The sequence below is a fragment of the Camelus bactrianus genome, chromosome X (genome assembly GCF_048773025.1).
Source record: "Camelus bactrianus isolate YW-2024 breed Bactrian camel chromosome X, ASM4877302v1, whole genome shotgun sequence".
NCBI lineage: Eukaryota > Metazoa > Chordata > Mammalia > Artiodactyla > Camelidae > Camelus > Camelus bactrianus.
In genome coordinates, this window is record NC_133575.1 from 99,562,674 (window position 1) to 99,584,883 (window position 22,210).

Below are 22,210 nucleotides of genomic sequence, written 5' to 3' on the forward strand. Positions count from 1 at the left end.
TGCAGTCAAAAATCAACGTATAATTTATAGTCGGCCCTCTGTAATCCCAGTTTCACACCTGTGATTCAACCAACCATGAATCAGATTATGTAGTACTGTATTATTTACTATTGAAAAAAATCTGTGTCTAGTGGACCTGAACAGTTCAAACCTGCATTGTTCAAGAGTCAACTGTACTGGAAATAATGGCCAGTCACTGTACTGAGCACTTAATATGAATTACATCATTTAATTCTCACATAAACCCTATGAGGTAGGTGCTATTATTATCCTCATTTTATGAATGTGCAAATCAAGACACAGGAAAGTTAATAATTTGCACAGACAGCTAGTAAATGATGGAACCAATATTCACAATCAAATCTGCCTGACTAGAGTCAGTGTTATTTAACAAAAATACCATACACACACACACACATATATATATGTATATAATCATAGTATATTTATACTTTCTACCCTGCCTTTGAAAAATGTTGTAGAATCTTTCAATGTCAATAAATATAGCTCTACATTGTCATTTCAAATGCATTTTTAGTGTTTCATTATAAGGCTGTACCAAAATTATTTAATTTCTTTTTGATAGACATTTTCTGTCTAGTTTTTCACAATGTAAATAGTATTGTGCTGAAAACCTTGTATGTCTATACATCTTCATGCACATGTATTACTATTTTCTAAGAAGCTGTAACAGGAGAGACCTGCAAACTAACATTTCAAGGAAAGTCCCCAAGGGAAAGAGCCAAGCCAATGGCTTTATAGAACCAAAAAGAAATTCCAAAATGCAAATGTACTTAATGGGGAGCAAAGAGAGTAAGAACAAAACTAAAACAGCAAAACTCAAAGAATGAACAAGAAGAATTTGTATACAGAGAGTCAAGGACATAAGGGAAAAAGAGAAAGCTAAATCAAAACTAAAGGCAGGACCTATGAACATTTGAGAATGAGTGACTAAGAAAGAAGAATATTGGCTAGTGGTGGCCTTAATGGACAGACTGAACAGATTGACAGTGCAAAAAGAGAAATTTAGATCATGGAGTTCTTTTCAGAATTATTTTAGGAGCAGAGAGAAGGGAGGGGCCGTGGTGTTATGTTGAGGCACCAATCAAAGGAGAAGGAGACAGCTGATAGAGAAACTGACATGACAGCTCCAGAAGTGAGCAGCAGGATCCAGTTGTTGAAAAAGAGAAATGCTCTCAGCCCTACTGGCCTCACTGCTGAGTTCAACATGACTTTGGAGGATACGAGCTTCAGCAAAGTTTTGAAGACTGCTGTTTTCAGTGGCACCTGGGAGAAAGGGGAAATGGCCATCAAGGTGACACAAGAAATCTAGCTGCAGAAGGTGCTAAAATTGGCAGAAGGCATACCCCTCAAAGAGCTAGAAACAGCGACAAAGGGATAGGCAATATTTGACTGACAAGTACTAGGGTTTCTCTGAAATTCTTTAAATGTCAAAGGCTGTAAAATGTGTCTGCATCAAGAAAAGGCTTTGGTATATGATTTTCTTCTCAAACGCTTGCAGAGAAATGAAATGCCAGGTGTATTGATGAAATTGAAGAAGATAGCAAATAGCAATGGGTGGGTAAGGGAAGAAATTGAAGTAATAGTGGAGTAAGGAAAGCTACCATTATATGTGGTCTGCTATACCTCTCTTATGGAAAATGATGCCATGTTTGAGAGAAGCAGAATGTAAGGATGAAAATGGATGGTTTATATCTAGCCAGTTACACATTTTACAGATGAAATCATCCTGGCAATATGCACAGAAGGCCAGAGAAGCTGGAGTCAGACAAAGTGAAAAGTTATAAATATAGAAGCTAAAAGGAAATATGCTAGTAGCAAAATTCTCTAAGTGGTGAAAGTTCTTGGCATCTACTCTGTAAGGAAAGAAGACATAGGAAGAATTTGGGAAATCAAAATAAAGCTCAGAAAAAATGTACTAAATGTGAAGTGTTTGGAATTTATTAGAATAGAAGCTAAGATTGAGCAAGTAGTTTTGGTGGTGTATGGTCATCCTGATGAGAACCACTGAGGCAGCTATCTGAAACAATAAATTTGACATTCAGGAAGCTCATATTTCAGCACCTAGAAGAAGAAAGGCTTATGTTTGATCAAAGTGGGGTTGTTAGAAGAATTAATTGTAGTGAAAGAGAAAAAACTTGAGTTTAGGCATCCGATAGACCTCAGCTTACATCTCAGCCCTGAAACTTACTAGCTATATGGCCTTAAGTAAGTTATCTCTTTAAGCTTTGGTTTCTTCATTTGTAAAATGGGAATTAAAATGGTATGGTCCACTGAGGGCTATTGTGAAGAACTGATGAGATAAGACACATAAAGTTCTTAGAAGCGTTCCTAGCATATAAGAAGTGCTCAGTAAATATAAGGATATCAGAAAAAAATGTTCACCAAAATTGTTCAAAATGGTAATTATCTCTTGGTGGTAGGATTTGAGTTCTTTACTTTCTTCTTTAATGGTTTTGCCTCTTGAATGGACTTTTTCAATAACATCTTATTTTGAAACAGTTTAAGATGCACAAAGATGCAAAAATAGTACAGAGTTCCTGTGTACCCTTCACCCAGTTGCTACCAATGTTAATAACTTACAAAACCATAATATGTTGTCATAACCAGGAAATTAACATTGCTAAAATACTATTAACTGAGGTAGGCTTTATTCAAAGTTCATCAGTTTTTGCATATAACTTTTTTGCATACAGTTCAATAAAATATTTATATGTGTAGATCTGAGTAATCATCACCACAATCAGGATATAAAACTTTTGATTAGGCATTTTTATAATATTAGCACCTTTTCTTTTTAGAGAAAAATATAATGGTAAAATTATAAATTTTTTTCCTTTAAAAAATCTCTACCAAAACTTATGGGATGCAACAAGAGCAGTTTTAAGAGGGACGTTAATGGCTAAAAATGCCTACAGTAAGAAAAAAGAAAGATCTCAAATAAACAACCTAGCATTACACTTCAAGGAACTAGAAAAAGAACAAGTTAAGCCCAAAGTTAGTAGAAGGAAGGAAATAATAAAGATTAGAGCAGAAATAAGTGAAATAGAAAATAGGAAAATAATAGAAAAGATTAACAAAACTAAGACTTGGTTCATTGAAAAGATAAACAAAACTAACAAACCTTTAGCTAGACTAACCAAGAAAAAGAGAGAAAGGACTATAAAAAATCAGAAATGAAAGAAAAGACAGTATAACTGATACCACAAAAATACAAAGGATCATAAGAGACTACTATGAACAATTATATGCCAACAAATTGGACAATCCAAAAGAAATGGATAAGTTCCTAATAATACACAACCTACCAAGAATTAATCATAAAAAAATTGAAATTCTGAACATAATTATAACTAAGAAGATTGAAACAGTAATCAAAAACCTCCTAATAAATATAAGCTCAGGACCAAAAAAAAAAAAAAAAAAGTTAAAGAAAAAAAACCATATAGAGATAAATTTAAAAAAATAAAAGGATATATATATATATATGGATCAGATGACTTCACAGGCAAAGTCTACCAAACATCTAAAGAATTAATGACCATTCTTCTCAAACTCTTCCAAAAATTTGAAGAGAGAACACTTTCAAACACATTACATGAGGTCAGCTGTATCCTGATACCAAAGCCAGATAAGAACACTACAAGAAAAAAAAAAAAAAAAAAAAAAAAAAAACCAACTACAGGGCAATACACCTGATGAATATACATGCAAAAATTCTCAACAAAATACTAGCAAACCAAATTCAATAGCACATTGAAGGGATCATACACAACAATCAAGCAGAATTTATCTCTGGCATGCAAGGATGGTTCAACATACACAAATCAATAAATGTGATGTATCACATTAATAGAATAAAAGATAAAAATCATATGATAGCCTCAACAGATGCAGAAAAAAGCATATGACAAAATTCAACATCCTTTCTTGATTTAAAAAAAACACTCAATAGAAGGTAAGAAAATAAAATAACAGAAAATTTCTAAAAAGTAAAACAAAAGTGATGAGCCAGAAAATAGAAAATATTAGTGCTGTATAGAATCAATCCAGGAAATCTAACATCCAACTGATTAATGCTGGGTCTTGAAATAGAAAGAAGAGAGAGTGAAGGAGAGGAAATTATCACAGGAACACCGTAAGAGAATATTCCAGGCCTGAAAAACATGAGACTCAGATTAAAAGTGTTCATGAAGGGTCCAACATAATGAGTGTTAAAAGGTCCTAAACCAAGACACAGTACTGAAACTTCAGAACATCTGGGGAAAAAAAGTTTCCAAAAAGAAACTCATAAAGGAATCACAGAGAAAGGGAAGGAACATTACATTTGAAGGAATAAGAATCAAAATGCCATGGAACTCTTATCCTCAAAACATTTTGTTTTGAAAATGTTGAAGCTAGAAATTAGAGTAAAGATGAGTAGAAAGATATCATTCACCTAGATTCATCAATAGCTAGCATTCTGCTACATTTGCTTAATTTCAATAGTTAGGTTAGGCAGGTAGGTGGATACAATTCAGAAAAATAAAAAAGAATATCCCATCATGAGACCGGTACAACAGGATAAGGGAGTAATCAGTCCAGGTAGGAGGAAGAGAGAAAGAGACCTTAAAAGAGGGAAATCTTCAGTAAAGGGGATCTTATGATAGATGAGTAAATATGATGAAATGTTGGAGAGAGGAGAAAAGGACAGATGGGAGGTATATTTGATGGAACAACTTGGAAAAAATTAAAAAATACTATTTACATTATTATAATAATATAAACCCTGATACCATTTAATAAAAAATAGACATAACTATCTTGAAATAATGACAAAAATGGGGTGAAATGTATAAGAAAGTTAAATCCTTATCTACCACCACAAGAAATCAATAGATATTAAAATTTTAAAGTCAATAAGCAGCAGAATGAGCATTTGTCTAGAAACATGGAAGTAAAAAGTAGAAAAAAGAGCTGAAAATATTGAAAGTGGTTTCTTCCAAAAAGTGAGACCCAGGAGTGCATAAGGAAGGGGCAGGAGACTGTAGATTTTTGTCCTAAGTCCTTTAACTTTTTTAACTATGCAAATAAATTACTTTTATTTAAAAAAAAATACATGACTTCTGCTTCTTAGAAGATGGAATAAATGTATTTTCCCCTATTCCCTACACTAAGGACAACTAAAAATCCTGGAAAACACATACAAAACAAACAGGAAAATTCTTGAAGGTGGAGAGAAGAAGGCAGATTAGCTAGGGACCTCAGGAGCTGAGGAACAACACAGTGGTGAGTTTCTTGAGTTTTCTTTTGCTTCATATATCTCAGACTTGGAGATGAAGAAGCTGTCAACCCAGAAACACAAATGAGTGTAGACAAAAAGAAATCACCAACTAAAGCCTGCATTCATTAGCCCAAGGACCAGGAAAGCCTAGCAAGACAGAAAACTTTAGACAATTACCACTCTACTCTAGTCAAACACCACAGAAAAAACTGTAGCCCCACCCCTATCTATGCCAGCAAAGTGCCCAGGCCTAGGCTTCCACTCTTACAAAGGTGTAAGGTGCTGCCCCAAAACCTCCACTGTGTTGGTGCCAAAGAAAACCATGTAGGGAGTTGGGATTTCATCCTTGCTGGGTGATAATGAGGCCACTATGGGTGGAGATCACCTGGTGAGCCTGCACTTCCACACACCCCCAGCAGTAATAAAGTGTCCCTCCCTCTCCACACTAGGGTGGTGTTAGAGGAAGCCTAGAGGAGAGGCAGGAATTTCACCACTACCCAACAGTAAAAAGATCAGCCCCCATACTTGTAGTATGAGTGAAGGTTAGATGGGGAGCAGGATTAAGATCTTCCTACCCCTCCCATCCAGAGACTAATCAGTGGAGCCCTAGAGGGGAGATGGAAATCCTACCCTTGCCCAGCAGTAATGAAGATTCCTCCCTTGGGTGTCAACAGAGGTTAAGTAGGGAATATGCACTTCTACCTCCACCTGGAAATAATGAGTTGGCACCCCTCTTTTCCTGCCAAATCAGTATCAATTAGGGCCAGCTAAAGCAGGTTTAAATAAGAGTCAGAGCTTCACTATATAAAAGCCAGAATGTGTAAATTTCAATCAAGAATTACTTCTTGTACTAGGAATCAGGAAGATCTTTGAGTGAGAAAAGACAATTAACAGATGGTAACCTCAAGATGGCACAGATGTTAGAATTACCTGAAAAAGATTTTAAGCAAACATTACAATCATGCTTCAATGGACAATTATGAACATACTTGAAACAAATGAAAAAATAGAGGCTCGGGAAAAAAGTAGGAAGTCTCAACAAAGAAATAGAAAATATAAAGAATGAAATGTAAGCTAGAATACTCCCTCACACCATACACAAAAATAAACTCAAAATGGATTAAAGACTTAAACATAAGACAAGACACAATAAATCTCCTAGAAGAAAATATTGGCAAAACATCTCACATACATCTCAGCAATGTTCTTCTAGGGCAGTCTACCCAAGAAATAGAAATAAAAGCAAAAATAAACAAATAGGACCTAATTAAACTTACAAGCTTTTGCACATCAAAGGAAACCATAAGCAAAACAAAACAACCTACAGAATGGGAGAATATTTTTGCAAAAGATGAAACTGACAAGGGCTTGATCTCCAGAATATATAAACAGCTCATATGACTTAATAGGATAAAAACAAACAACCCAATCCAAAAATGGGCAGAAGACCTAAACAAGCGATTCTCCAATGAAGACATAAGAATGATCAATAGGCACATGAAAAAGTGCTCAATATCACTAATTATCAGAGAAATGCACATCAAAACTACAATGAGGTATCACCTCACACCAGTCAGAATGGCCATCACTCTAAAGTCCACAAATGACAAATGCTGAAGAGGCTGTGGAGAAAAGGGAACCCTCCTACACTGTTTGATGCAGCCATTGTGGTAAACAGTATATATATTCCTCAAAAGATTAGGAACAGACTTATCATATGACCCAGCGATCCCACTCCTGGGCATATATCCAGAAGGAACTCTACTTCAAAAAGACACCTGCACCCCAATGTTCACAGCAGCACTATTTACAATAGCCAAGACATGGAAACAACCTAAATGTCCAGTGACAGATGACTGGATAAAGAAGCTGTGGTATATTTATACAATGGAATACTATTTAGCCATAAAAATGACAACATAATGCCATTTGCAGCAATATGGATATCCCTGGAGAATGTCATTCTAAGTGAAGTTAGCCATAAAGAGAAAGAAAAATACCATATGATGTCACTCATATGTAGAATCTAAAAAAAAAAAAGACAAATGAACTTAAATATAAAACAGAAACAGACTCAGAGACATAGATTGTGGACTTGTGGTTGCCAGAGGGGAGGGGGTGGGTAGGGATAGATTGGGAGTTCGAGATTTATAGATACTGACAGGTATATATAGAATAGATAAACAAGTTTATACTGTACAGCACAGGGAAATATAGTCAAGATCTTGCAGTAGCTCATAGGGAAAAAGAATATAAAAATAAATAAATATATATATTCATGTATGACTGAAAAACTGTGCTGTACAACAGAAATTGACACAACATTGTAAACTGACTAATTGAGTGACTATAACTCAATAAAATAATAAAATAAAATAATTTTTTAAAAGAACAAAATGTAAATTTTAGAACTAAAAAATAAAATAACCGAAGTACAAAACTCAACTGATGGTCCCAACGGCAGAATAGAGGGGATAGAGGAAATAATTAGTGAACTAATAGTTAGAACAATAGAAATTATCCAATCTTCACAATAGAGAGAAAATAGACTGAAAATAACAAACAAATCTGCATGGACCTATCAGACTATAACAAAATATCTAATATTTGTGCCATTGAAGTCTTTGAAAGGGAGGAGAGAGAAGGTGGGGTTGAAAAAATATTCGAAGAAAAATGGCTGAAAACTTCCCAAATGTCATAAAATATATAAGCTTAAAGACTCAGGAAGCTAAGTGAATCCCCAAAAGTGTACATTTAAAGAAATTGGCATTAATATACATTGTAGTCAAACTTAAACTAAAGTCAAAGAAAAAATATTGAAAGTAGTGAAAGAGAAATGTTCCTTACCTATAGGGGAAAAACAATTTGAATAATATCAGACTTTTCATCAGAAACCCTGAATGCCAAAATAAAGTGGCACATTTTTCAAGTGCTGAAACATAAAAACTATCAACTTAGAATCCTGTATCCAGCAAGAGTATGTTTCAGGAATGTAAGAAAAATCAAGACATTCTCAGTTGTAGAAAAACTAAGAGAATTTATCACTAGCAGATCTACTTATAAAAATGGCTAAAGGAAGTCCTCTAAGCTGAAAGGAACTAATGAAAGAAGAAACCTTGGAACATCAGAAAGGGATAAAGAACACAGTGACCAAAAATATGGGCATATACAACAGACATTTCTTCTCTTCAGTCTTCTCAAGAGAACATACTTGAAAGTGTTTTATGATTGAAGCAAAAATTGTAACATGTGGTTCTAAACATAGGTAGAGGAATATTTAAAATAATTATATTATAAATGCAGAGATAAAAGGGAAATAAAGTGTGATAAGTTTTCTATAGTTCATTCAAACTGGTAAAAATAATGACACCAGTAAATTGTGACATTATGTATATGTCTATAAAATGTAATACCAAGAACAATCACCAAAAATGTTACATAATAAGATACACTCAAAAACACTATGAATAAACCAAAATTGAATTCTAAACAATGTTCAAGTAACCCACAAAAAGGTTAATTAATTAATTAAACATAGAAAAAAACAGAAAACAAAAAATAACACGGCAGACCTAAACCCTAATCACATCAAGCGTAAATGATCTAAATACATCAATTAAAAGACAGAGATGAGCAGAGTGGACTTAAAAACATGACCCAACTTTATCTTGTCTACAAGAAACTCACTTCAAATATAATGATATGGATAGGTTGAAAGTAAAAGGAGAAAAAAAAGATATATCATGCAAACATTAATCAAAGGAGACTAGGAAGAGCTATATTAATATCAGATGAAGTAAACTCCAGAGCAATTATCAGAGACAGAGAGGGGCATTACATAATGACAAAAGGATTAATCTACCCACAATATATAGCAATACTAAATGTGCATGAACCAAACCAGAGAGCTGAGAAATTTATGAAGCAAAAACTGATAGAATTGGTTTTAAAGTTGTAAAGACAGAACTCTTTCTCTATTTAGAGAAATAGACACATCCACAATTGTAATAGTGAACTACAAAAGCCCAGTCTCAACAATTGACAGAAAAACTATACAGAAAATCTTCAAGGATGTAGAAATGAACAGCACAACCAACTAATAGGATCTAATGGAATATACAGACCACTACACCCAATACAGCAGATACGCATACTTTTCAAGTGCCCATGGAACATATACCAAAATATATCATATCATAGGCCATAAAATAAGCCTCAACAAATTTAAAATAGTATAAATCATACCAAAAGATCAAACAAGAAGTCAGTAACAGAAAAATAATACAAAAATCTTAAAACACTTGGAAACTAAATAACACATTCCACAGACAGAGAATACAGACTTGTGGTTGCCAGGAGGGTGGAGGGTGGGAAGGGATAGACTGGGATTTCATAATTGTAGAATAGATAAACAAGATTACACTGTATAGCACAGGGAAATATACACAAAATGTTATGATAACTCAGAGAGAAAAAAATGTGACAATGAGTGTGTATATGTCCATGAATGACTGAAAAATTGTGCTAAACACTGGAATTTGACACAACATTGTAAAATGATTATAAATCAATAAAAAATGTTAAAAAAAATAAATAACACATTCCTAATAATCCATGAGTCAAAGAGGAAATCTCAGGGAATACCAAAAAATACTTTAAAATAAATGAAAATGAAAATACAACATATTTAAATTTATGGGACATAGCAAAGCAGTGCTTACAGGGAAATTTATAGCATTAAAAGCATACATTACAAAAGAGAGAATGTATCAAATCAATAATCTAAGCTCCTGGCTCAAGAACCTAGAAGAGAAAGAAAATAAAACCAAAGCAATAAGAAGGAAAGAAATAATAAAAACATAAGTCAACAAAATTGAAAACAGAGAAACAATAGAGAAAATCAATTAAACAAAGAGCTGGTTCATTGGAAATACCAACAAAGTTGACAAACTTCTAGAAAAACTGATAAAGAAAAAAAGAGAAAACACAAATTACGAATACAAGGAATCAAACAAGAACTATCACTACAAACCCTGCAGACATAAGGGAATACTACACACAACTCTACACACATAAATTCGACAACTTAGGTGATATGGACTGATTCTTCAAAAAATACAAATGGGCTTACAACCTCATCCAACATTAAATAGATAATTTGAATAGGGCTATAACAAAATTGAATTAGTAATTTCAAAACTCTCCCAAAGAAATCTCTAAGCCCAGATGTTTTCACTGAATAATTATACCAAACATTTAAGAATTAACACCAATTCCACACAATATCCTCCAGATAACAGAAGAAGAAGGAACACTTTCCAATTGATTTTATAAAGCTAGTATTATATTGATTCCAAAACCAGACAAGGCCAGTACAAAAAAAAAAACTGTACAGACCAATTTTCATCATGAATACAGATGCAGAAATCCCTGACAAAATATTAGGAAAAACAATTCAGAAATATATAATTATACACCATGATCAAGTACGGTTTATACCAGGATGCAAGGTGGTACAAAATTAGAAAATTCAATCAGTATAATCCACCATAGTAAAAAGCTAAAGAAGAAAAATCACATGATCATATGAATTGATGCAGAAAAAGCATTTGACAAAATTCAACACCCATCATGATAAAAAATTCTCAGGAAAATAGGAATAGAAAGGAACTGTCTAAACTTGAACAAGAGTATCTATATAAAATCTATAGCTAATATCATATTTCATAGTGAAAGACTGAATGGTATTCCTCTAAGATCAAGAACAAGGCAAGGATGTCCATTCTCATCACTCCCATTCAACATACTGTTGGAAGGTTTAGCCAATGCAATAATACAAGAAAAGGAAATAAAAGGTACATAAATGGAAAAGGAAGAAAGCAAACTGACCCTACTTGAATATAATGTGATTGTCTGCATAGAATATCCCAAGAAATTTCACCAAAAAAACCCTCAAAAACTAAGTTTTTTGTGAGTTCAGCAAAGTCTCATGATAGAAAATAATCATATAAAAATTTCTTGTATTTCTATATAATAGCAATGAATATGTGGACACTGGAATTACAAATATAATACCATTTTAAATTGCTTTTAAAATGAAATATTAAGTGTAAATCTAACAAAACATAGACAGAATTTATATACTGAAAACTACATAAGACTGATGAAAGAAATCAAAGACAACCTAAATAAATGGCGATACGTAACATGTCCATGGGTTGGAAAACTCAATATAATAAAGATGCAAATTCTCCCCAAGTTATATATAGATTTAACGCAATTCCCATAAAACTCCCAGCAAGATTTTTTTTGTAGATATGGACAAGATTATTGTAAAATTTATATGGAAAAACAAAGGAACAAGAATAGTTAAAACAATTTTGTTAAAGAAGAGTAAAATGGGAAGGATCAGTCTACCCAAATTCAAGACTTTCGATACAGTTACAATAATCAAGAACGTGCGATATTGGCACCGAGGTAAACACATAAATGAATGGAACAAAATAGAGAAAACATAAATAGGCCCACATAAATATGTCCAACTGATTTTTGACAAACGTGCAAAAAGTAGTTTAATGGAGGAAAGCTAACTTTTTAAACAGATGGTGCTGGGGCAATTAGACATCCATAGTTAAAATGAACCTTCACCTAAATCTGACACCTTATACAAATTTCACTCAAAATTGATCAAGGATTTAAATGTAAAACATAAAACCATGAAACTTTTAGAAAAAAAATAGGAGAAAAATTTGGAATTTAAATAGGCAAAGGGCTCTTAGACTTGACAACAAAAGCATAGCTCATAAGAGGAAACTTGATAAATTGGGCGTTATCAAGATTTAAAATTTTGCTTTGCAAAAGATCCTATTAAGAGGATGAAAAGACTAGCTACAGAGTGGGAGAAAATATTTGCAAGGTATAATATCCAACAAGAGACTTTTATCTAGAATATATTAAGAACTGTTAAAACTCAAAGTAAAAAAATCCAATTAGAAAATGAGCTAAAGGCACGAAGAGACACTTAACCTAAGAGGATGTACAGATGGCAAATAAGCACATGAAAAGGTGTTCAACATCATTAAAACTACAATGAGGTATCACTACACACTTATGAGAACGGCTAAAATAATAAAATAGTGACCCCAATGCTGGTGAGGATGCAGAGAAACTAGATCACTAATATGTTGTTAATGGGAATGTAAAATGGTACAGCCATTGTGGGAAAGAGTACTTTCATTTAAATGAAACATGCAATCGTCATACAACCCAGAAATTGCATTCCTGGATATTTTTTCCCACAGAAATGAAGACTTATGTTCACACAAAAACCTGTCCACAGTTATAGCAGCCTTATTCATAATAAACAAAAACTGGAAGCAACCCAGACGTCCTTTAATGAGTGAATGGTTAAACAAACTGTGATATATCCACACCACAAAATACTGCTCCGCAATAAAAAGGCTTAAACTATTGATACATGCAGCAACCTGGATGAATCTCCAGGGAATTATGCTGAGTGATAAGAAAAAAAGTCTCAAAAGTTTACCTATTATATTATTCTATTTATCTAAGATTCTTGAAATGATAAAATTTGAGGAATGGAGAACCGATTAGTGGTTGCCAGAGGTTAAGAAGTGGGTGGAGGCAGAAGGGTAGTGGCTGCGGCTATAAAAGGACAGCACAAGGGATCCTTGTGGTGATGGAAAAGTTCCATGTCTTGACTATACCAATGTCAAAATCCTGGTTTTGATGGTTTTTTAGAGTTCTGCAAGATGTTACCACTGAGGGAACTTGGATGAAAGCTACATGGGATCTCTCTGTATTATTTATTACAACTTTCATGTACATTTGTCTCCGAATGAAGTTTAATTAAATAATAGTTATTGGTTTGAATTAAGCAAAAAGTGAAGCCGTTATTAACTCCAGGGTGAATAAAAAGTTGTACGTAAAAAGACGTAGTCATCATAATATGCTACTCGGCTCAGCAGTGAACCGCACTTACATAGTTATCATAAGGCAAAGACAGAATACTGCTTTGAACAAAGATGATGATTTAATTATGTTGAGGGTATTTAGGGAGGAGAAAATGACCAGTGATGTAAAATGCTAATTATTCATAGGCCATAATAGAATGTCAACAGATGTTGTCTAAAGTCCATATATCAAGAAATAGTGCTCAAAGCCTATTATTTATACAAATGGAAATACCACAAAGGATAGTCAGGAGAGTAGGTGTTAGACTTCCAGCAAGTTGGACATGAAGGGAGAGAGGGAATGGGCAGGGGCCTGCTATCTGGAAAGCCTTTTGGTACTATTTTACATTTTACCATTGTGCATGTAATACTCTGATAAGATTTGTTCACGTTTTTAAAGAAATTTGGTAAAAATCTTTAAGAAAGGGGAAGCATTCCTGATGGGAGCAATGTGCCTTCTCCCACCCCAACCCTCATATTTGTATTAACTGCTCCCACTGTCAGCGCAGATCTCCTAAGTAACAAAGCCAGTGTCCTCTTCTCTAGCCCCAGCTTCCTAGACCACTTGGCAGCATTTGACATTGTTGATTATTGACTCCTCCCCTGACTGGCATGACACTATATCTCTCCTCACTCTCCCGTCCTTTACATTCCCTCTGCTGCGATGCTAGTTCAGATCTTTAATAACTCTCACTTGAATCAATGCAATGGCCTCCACCCTCCTACCTACCTCCAGGGTGCTGTCAAATAAATTTTTCTTATGAAGTAGCTCTCATCCTGTGAATTCTCTACTACAGTGGTTGGTTACCTAGAACCCATTGGCAAAGTCCAGATCTCTACCTGCTTTGGTAAATAAAGTCTTATTGGAACACAGACATGATCATTCATTTATCTGTTCTTTATGGCTGCTTTGGAGCTACAACAGATTTGAGTAGTAAGTTATTACAGACATCTTCCAGCCTGCAAAGCCTGAAATACTCACTGCCTGATCCTTTACAGAAAAAACCTGTGGATCCTTCCTCTACTGCAAGACAAGTGTGGATCTCATTGCTCAGAAGTCCCTTTGTTTGTTCCTAGACTTCTCTTTCATATGAACCACAGTAGTTACTTTCAAAACTTCTCCAATATCTTTTAAGCCTCCTACCCTAATATCTGTTCCTTTGGTCACAGAGAAAATAGAGGTTGTCAAATAAGAATGTTTCAACTATATTCCCAACATCCCATCCCTACTTGTATGTATTTGCTCTTCACATACTCAATCTTTCTAGAATTAATTTCCCCAGGGCCAGGAATTTTTGTCCTACTTCTATAACTGTTACACTTCAGCACCTAGAACAGCATCTAATCTTTTGTTAAATGAAATTCTCTTCAATTTCAGTAGAATAGGTGTCACTCAGCCTGCCTCAAAGCTTCCACCTGTGCTCTGGATCGCTTGTTTCCACCTCTCCAGTGACCACTAGATCCTTTTTTCCCCTACATTTTCAACCTCACCCTCTCCCTCTGGCATACAATGTGCTCAAGTCTCTCCTGGCATGCATACAGATAGAAATAACCAACAGCCATCCAACTGCTCACCTCTCATTCACAACCAAATTTCTTGAAAGAGTTGTCTACACAGTTTCCATGTCCTCTCCTCTGTTAAATTCTCAACCCACTGTATTTTGGCTTTAACCCCCACCATACCACTGAACAGGCTTCTTTAGTTAAAGTTAGCAATCCCCTCTATGGTGCAAATTCCCACAGAGTCGATACTCTTCATCTAACTCTGTAGCGGTTAACACAGTTTCCTGCCAACTTTCTCTCTCCTTTTTCTCTCTCTCTCTCTCTTTCTCTTTCTCTCTCTCTCTTTCTCTTTCTCTCTCTAAACACACACACCTGCCTATTCTTTATACTGCTCCCCTGGAGTTCTGTCTTTGGCTTCTTCCTGCACTCTACATACTCTCTCTCTATGTAAACTCTACACTCACTGTAATAGGTAATTACTATATATATCAAACGTGGAAAACTGACTGCTTGAAGCTTCATATGGACTGTAGCTAGGTTTTGTTTGGCTGGTTTACCAGACTTTTAAAAAATGTGAATGCCTTTAGGCAGGGCCTATGTGCACATTTTGTCTTCACCCCATATCAGCCCTAGCCAGAATCATCCATTTATGTGACCTGCCTGGATCCTGTAGACATTTAGATTTGCAACTCTTGATACTGTGACTCAAAACTATATCTGCTGCCCAATCTACATTCCTTTAGTACAAATATTATATTCAACTTTTTGCCATTATCTCCATTTGTATATATGACAGGCCCCTCACACTCAACATAGGTAAAACAAAGCTAAATTCCCCCTCAAATCTCATTTATCTGTGTTCCTCCTCTGAGTGAATGGCACTCCCTAACATTAAAGTTCAAACCTGAGATTCACCCTTGCACTCTGTCATCCACCTTATCACTCACATTCCATTGGTTAGCAAGTCCGTCACTTCTATCCCCTAAATCTGTCCCAAATGTATGCCCCCCCCAATGCTGTATTTGTAATTCAGGGTCACAACAGCTCCACCTAGATCACTGTAATAGCCTCTGTAAGACTTTTCACGATCAGGTCCCTACAGACCCTCCAGTGTTATCTCTTTACCACTCAATTCATACCCTAGGTTAAAGGCCAGCACTCTCAGAAACTCTCCAGGTTCTCTACACCTTGGTGACTTTGTATGCTCTCTCTGCTTGAAATATCCCTCCCATTTCTCTGCCTGAAACACCCTTCCTATATCCCACATTTCAGGAAAACTCACATTCTCCTTCATATTTCAACTCAGACATTACCACCTCTAGAATGCCTCTCCTGACACCTCACATCTTGTCTAGGACAGGTGCCCTCAGCACTTCTCACCCACTGCCTCCACTAAACTAACTTCCTTGTGGGCAGGGAAGGTATTCATCACTGTACTCCACATGCCTTTTTTAAGTGCCTGGCACACAACAGTCCATCAATAAGATTTTTAAAGTAAATGATTCTCTGAGTAAAGTCTATCTCCATTAGATTGGTGCCCAAGAGTCTTTGCAATTCAATTCCATATGTCCATTTTCATCTGTATCTCACACTATACCCCTACAATGCTCCAAACAATGTAAACAGTCAAGAATATCACATTACAGGTTTTGACTAGGGAGAAAGTCTGTACAACCCAACCGTTATTATTCATAAATTGAGATAAATTGCCACTATGATTGTTGAATAAGTAACCAAATTGGTCTACTTCATTCCCTGAAGCCCATGTGCTGGTTTCCCACATCTATCATTGCTCATGGTTTCCTCAATATCTTTTCTTATAATAAGTCTATCTCTCCTACACCAGATTATATATTGTCTTCCTGAAACCTGACCAGCTCTACCTAGCCAGAAATAGAAGTGATTGCTGCTTTCCCTGAGTGCCTTCATATCTTGAATTCTCTGATAACTATCCAATTTTGCCTTTTTTCATAGCTGTTTGTGTGCATAGCTCTTATTCTCTTTCTGACTATAATCTCCCATGGAGCAGGTAACATATATTTTGACCTTTGAATGCCCTATGGCATCTTGAACTTAGCAGGGACTCAATGCATATTTTAAATACATATTAAACAAAATCAGATCAGGGAGAGCATTTCACCTAATTACAAATGCATTTGGCATTTGATTATCATCCCCCAGGCCAACTGCTTTGTGAATTTGAAAAAATAAAACTCTTCCATGGTAATCATTAAGTATTAATTATCATGGTGGTTTCCCATTTACAAATATTAACATAAGAAAAAGGGGTTTTCAAAGTCACTAAGAGGAGCAGACACTGGTTTCCATTTCTAAAACCAAAGCTACAGAATCCATTTCCATGTGGTCTGCTTGGACAGCGAAGGGATCACTTCAGCTTCCAACTGAAACTATATTGGCAACTCAGAGGTATCTCTTCAAAGCCTGAGTCAGTCCCCTGGAGCCTTCCTGAGATAAAGAGCTGTAATTTAATTTGCCATTGCATAAGCCAGTCACGGAAAGCATGAAGGAGCTCACGTTTTCATTCCCTTCATAGTAGACATTTAATTATATGATAATTACTTACAGCTTGCTGCTCAGCTTCTACTTTTATGAAATGTAAATTACACTTCACTCAAAAGTGCAAGATGAGCATTTAAAATACTTCACTAAATAGATTTAAAGACTTTTCAGACATTTTTTCTCCCCCTAGCCAAGAATTAGAAAGGCAATATACCTTTAAAGGAAACTTTCATTCAGATACCAGGAAAGTTGAGTTCTTAATGAACACCTGAAAAAGAGAAAAGCTTCTAAGGGGAAAAAATGTATATTGGGTTTTGAACAAGCTCAGAGGCCAAAGCCTCAGCTCTCAGAATAAGTCAGCTACTCTATTAACTGTGCTTACTGGCAGATTCATTAACTGAGTTTTACTGGCAAGGCTGAGGAAAAGAAAAGTGATGGCAATGATAAAATGATTTGAATGTCTACTTTTGGAAATGAATGTCAAATGTGTCTTGTTATTCTTCTAGCATTATTTTCACCTGACGTTAGAATTATGACCTCCTAATAGAGGTCAAGTGACTGGGAAAATCATTATTTCCACTGCTACATTATGCATCTAAGTAGAAAACCCAGTCTGAGGAATGCAAAGCCACAGCTGACTCAAAGGAATCATGAACCAGTCTCCTTAAACCTTTTGAGGCTTTGCCATTGTTTATTGCCAGCTCAAAATTTAAGAGTGTTCAAGATTACTCTCCATGATACTTGTCTCTGGTTTCTCATCCAAGGCCTTGATAGAAAAGTTCAAAAAAACTAGGAAATGAACAACAGCCAGAAAAGGAGAGACGTAACAAATTTTTAAGTTGGAAATAAATATATAGAAATTTAAAGCAAAATTTTTGCCGCTGTTTGATCAGGAAATAACTAGGAATTCAATTACCACTGATAATAATAAAAGACCTTACACTTGTAGAGAATTTTATTATTTTCAAAGCATTTTCACACAAAATCATAGCATGTTAGAACTGTGAGGAACATTAAGAATCATGCAGTGTAACCCTCTCTAATATATTCATCCTTATTTTATTTTTATAAACTTTTAATTAAAGCATAACATACATGCAGTAAAGGTAAATCTTAATTGTAGATTGATTAGTTTTTATAAAATCAGCACACACGTGTTACCACCACCTAGATCAGGACTTAGAACATTAATCAGTATCCCAAGCATCTCTCTAATGTCCCTCCTGGCCTACCACTATTCTGATTTCTATCATCATAGATTAATTTTGCCTGTGTATGAACTTAATGGACTCTTTTGCATCCAGCTTCTTTCTCAACCTTATATTTGTGAGATTAATTTAGTTGTTTGGTGTAGTAGTATTTTGTGCTTTTTAATTGCTATGTGATACATCATTATGTGAATATACAATTTATCTAGTCCAATGTTGATGAACATTTGGACTGCTTTCAGTTTGGTACTATTACAAATAATACTGCTATGAATATTTTGCACATGTCTTTTGGTGTGCACACATACAATTCTGTTGGAGATATCTATATCTATATCTATCTATCTATCTATCTATCTATATATACACATACACAAATTTGTAAGGTTACTGCGTACACATATATTCAACTTGAGTAGTTACTGCCAGTTTTCTAAAGTGGTTGTACCAACCAGACTCCAAAAACAGTGTATGAGAGCGCTAGCTGCTCCTCATCCTTGACAATACTTGGTATTATTGGTCTTTTTAATGTTAGCTATCCTGACAAATGTGTAGTGATATCTTTTTTTCATTTTTAATGTATTTTTTAATTGAAGTGTAGTTGATTTACAATGTTGTGTTAGTTTTTGGTGTACAGCATAGTGATTTGGTTATACATATATTCTTTTTCATATTCTTTTTCATTATAGGCTAGCTTTTCTATGTAACATGTGCCATAATGGAAATGAGTTATTAAGATGATTGTCAATATCATTTTCTCCCACTGGTTTGTAAGCTCCATAAGGATTAGTCCATAAGGACTAATCTTTTTTGTTCATTTTTATATCCCTACTGCCTCCCAATATCTGACATTTAGAAGATGTAAACGAATGTGGAATAAGTGAATACATGAAGGAAAATCTTTCCATAGTTTTGAAGTAACAATGCAGAAGTTATTTTCTGATCTTTCTTTAAATTTATACAGAGGTGATAGCTTATAAGATGAAAATAGACAATGCATTGACTATTATTGTGCCAAAAGAATTGACATAGAGTTGTTTATATTATTCTTTTATTATCTTTTTCAACATATATAATATCTGTAGTAATATCTTTTTTTCATTCCTTGTATTGGCAATTTGAGCCCTCTCTCTTGGACTTCATGAAATAAAAAATTCCTATTCATCTAAAAAAACACCATTAAGGGACTGAAAGGAAAACCAGTGTGCGAAAAAATTTTTGTAATATAGATAATGGGCAAACGACTTGTATTCAGAATATATAAACAACTTCTATAAATCAATTAAAAATATAGATAACCCAATTAAAAAGTTTAGACTTGAACAATTATTTCACAAATTAGGATATCAAAATGATCAGCAAGCTTCGTTAGTCATCAGGGAAATGCAAATTAAAACCAAAATTACTAATTCAAAAAGATATATGCACCCCAATGTTCATAGCAGCACTATTTAAAGTAGCCAAGACATGGAAGCAACCTAAATGTCCATTGACAGATGATTAGATAAAGAAGATGTGGTGTATAAATATACAATGGAATACTGCTCAGCCATAAAAATGACAACATAATGCGATTTGCAGCAACATGGATGCAACTAGAGATTGTCATAGTAAGTGAAGTAAGTCAAAGAGAAATCATATGATATCACTTACATGTGGAATCTAAAAGAAAATGATACAAGTGAACTTATTTACAAACCGGAAATAGATTCACAGACACAGAAAACAAACTTACGGTTACCAAAGGAGAAAGGGGTGGGGAGGGATAAATTAGGAGTTTGGGATTAGCAGATACACACTACTATATATAAAATAGATAAAACAACAAGATCCTACTGTATAGCACAGGGAACTATATTCAATATCTTGTAATAGCCTATAATGAAAAAGCATATTAAAAAAACAAAGCAGGACACTAAACACAGTAGGTTTGCTACATAATGGAGTATATGAAATGGATATATGTATATGGAATGATATAGTAAATATATTATTATTGAAAAGCAAAAGTAGAAGGAACTCAGACTATGTATTTGTTTGTGCATGTAAGCCTATAGCTATAGAAACACAGAAATTGTCTGGAAAGCTACATATCCATCAAACAAGGGGGTTATCTTATGAGGGCAGGAGCCTGGTTAGTGTTGAGGAAAGGAGTAGAGAAGGGAACTCTATCTGGATCCTACTTGTTTTTAAGAAAGAATCTTTATGTACATAATTTCATATGTTGCTGTGTAATGAAGATAGTATTTTAAATATTAAGAAAAAATACAATAAAGCCAAGGCAAAAGGAAACAAAGAGCTAAACTTCTGTCCTAAAATAGAAGTGGCTCTGAGGTTTGGTACCTCAGAAAAAGAGGTACCTAGAGCTTTAAGACAGTGTCCTCAAGGGACAGACTGGGAATTCAAGATTTATAGATACTGACAGGTATATATAGAATAGATAAACAAGCTTATACTGTACAGCACAGGGAAATATATTCAAGATCTTGTAGTAGCTCACGGTGAAAAAAAGAATATGAAAACGAATATATGTATATTCATGCATGACTGAAAAACTGTGCTGTACACCAGAAATTGACACAACATTGTAAACTGACTATAACTCAAAAAAAAAAAAAGACAGTGTCCTCAAAACTGGCAGGGCTACTGGAGTTGTATAGATTCTACAAGTAGAGAATATAGGCAGCCTGTTTTCTGATGGTACAAAGGGAGGTAACAAGACCTCAGAGGATAATGGCAATGTGGTATCCAAGGAAGGCCAGACTCCAGGTCACTCCAGGGTTCCCATCCTGGACAGAAACCCCTCTGCCTCAGCCTGGTCCAGGATCAGCAGAGCTGTTAGCCTTGAAGAGACCATCCAGTGTGTGGACTGAAGACCTGAGGACTCACTGTGATTGTCCGAGACACCCAGCACTTAACGTGAGACTGGAGGCCTCAGTAAGCACTGAGATTGGATTTTCTACCAAATTTGGGGGGCGGGTGGTCTCTAAGCAGATTCAATCATGTTTAGAGAATAAAAGAAATACAGTATTTCTTTTGACCCACATTTTGGGGTAAAAAGCATGCCTACCACGAGCTTTAATACTGGGAGGAAGTAGTGGCATCTGGAAAGTCTCAAAACAGTTTGAGCTGAGCTACAGGTGCCTTTATAGGATTCTCCTGGTCATCAGTGAGAAAGGAGCCATTACAGGTGCGGGGCAGGTGCGGACAAATGCTCAGTGAATGAAAGGGGGACTGGTCCTAGCCCTTTCAGGGACGCATTCCAATCTCCAGAAAGTCGTCCTTCCTGTCTGACTTCCATCTCTCCCACAGGAGAGATACATTGAAAGTTGGGCTTCCTTACCTTAATCTATTGCTTCCCAGCAGTGAAAATAGGCCTCCCAAGTGGCCGCCAAGGTTATAGGGGCAAAATTGTGCTTCACACTTAACAGGGAAAGAAGCTCCTCCTTGAGTTATGTGTCATTAGTGGATCCTAATGTCATTAAATACAAGAATCAAAATTTGCATAGAAATCATTGCAGGGAATTGTTTCTTCTCCATGCCAGCATTGATTTCCCAGCACCGTTAGCTGCTTAATGCTACTGCTTTTAATTGATTACTCCAGGGGAGTCCCTCAATAGCAGGATTCTTCAATTGAGACACTAGGACATTCATTGAATTTGATTCGACAGCCCCAATTGACTCTGGAGACCTCTGCCTTTCTATAGCTAATCAGAACAGCC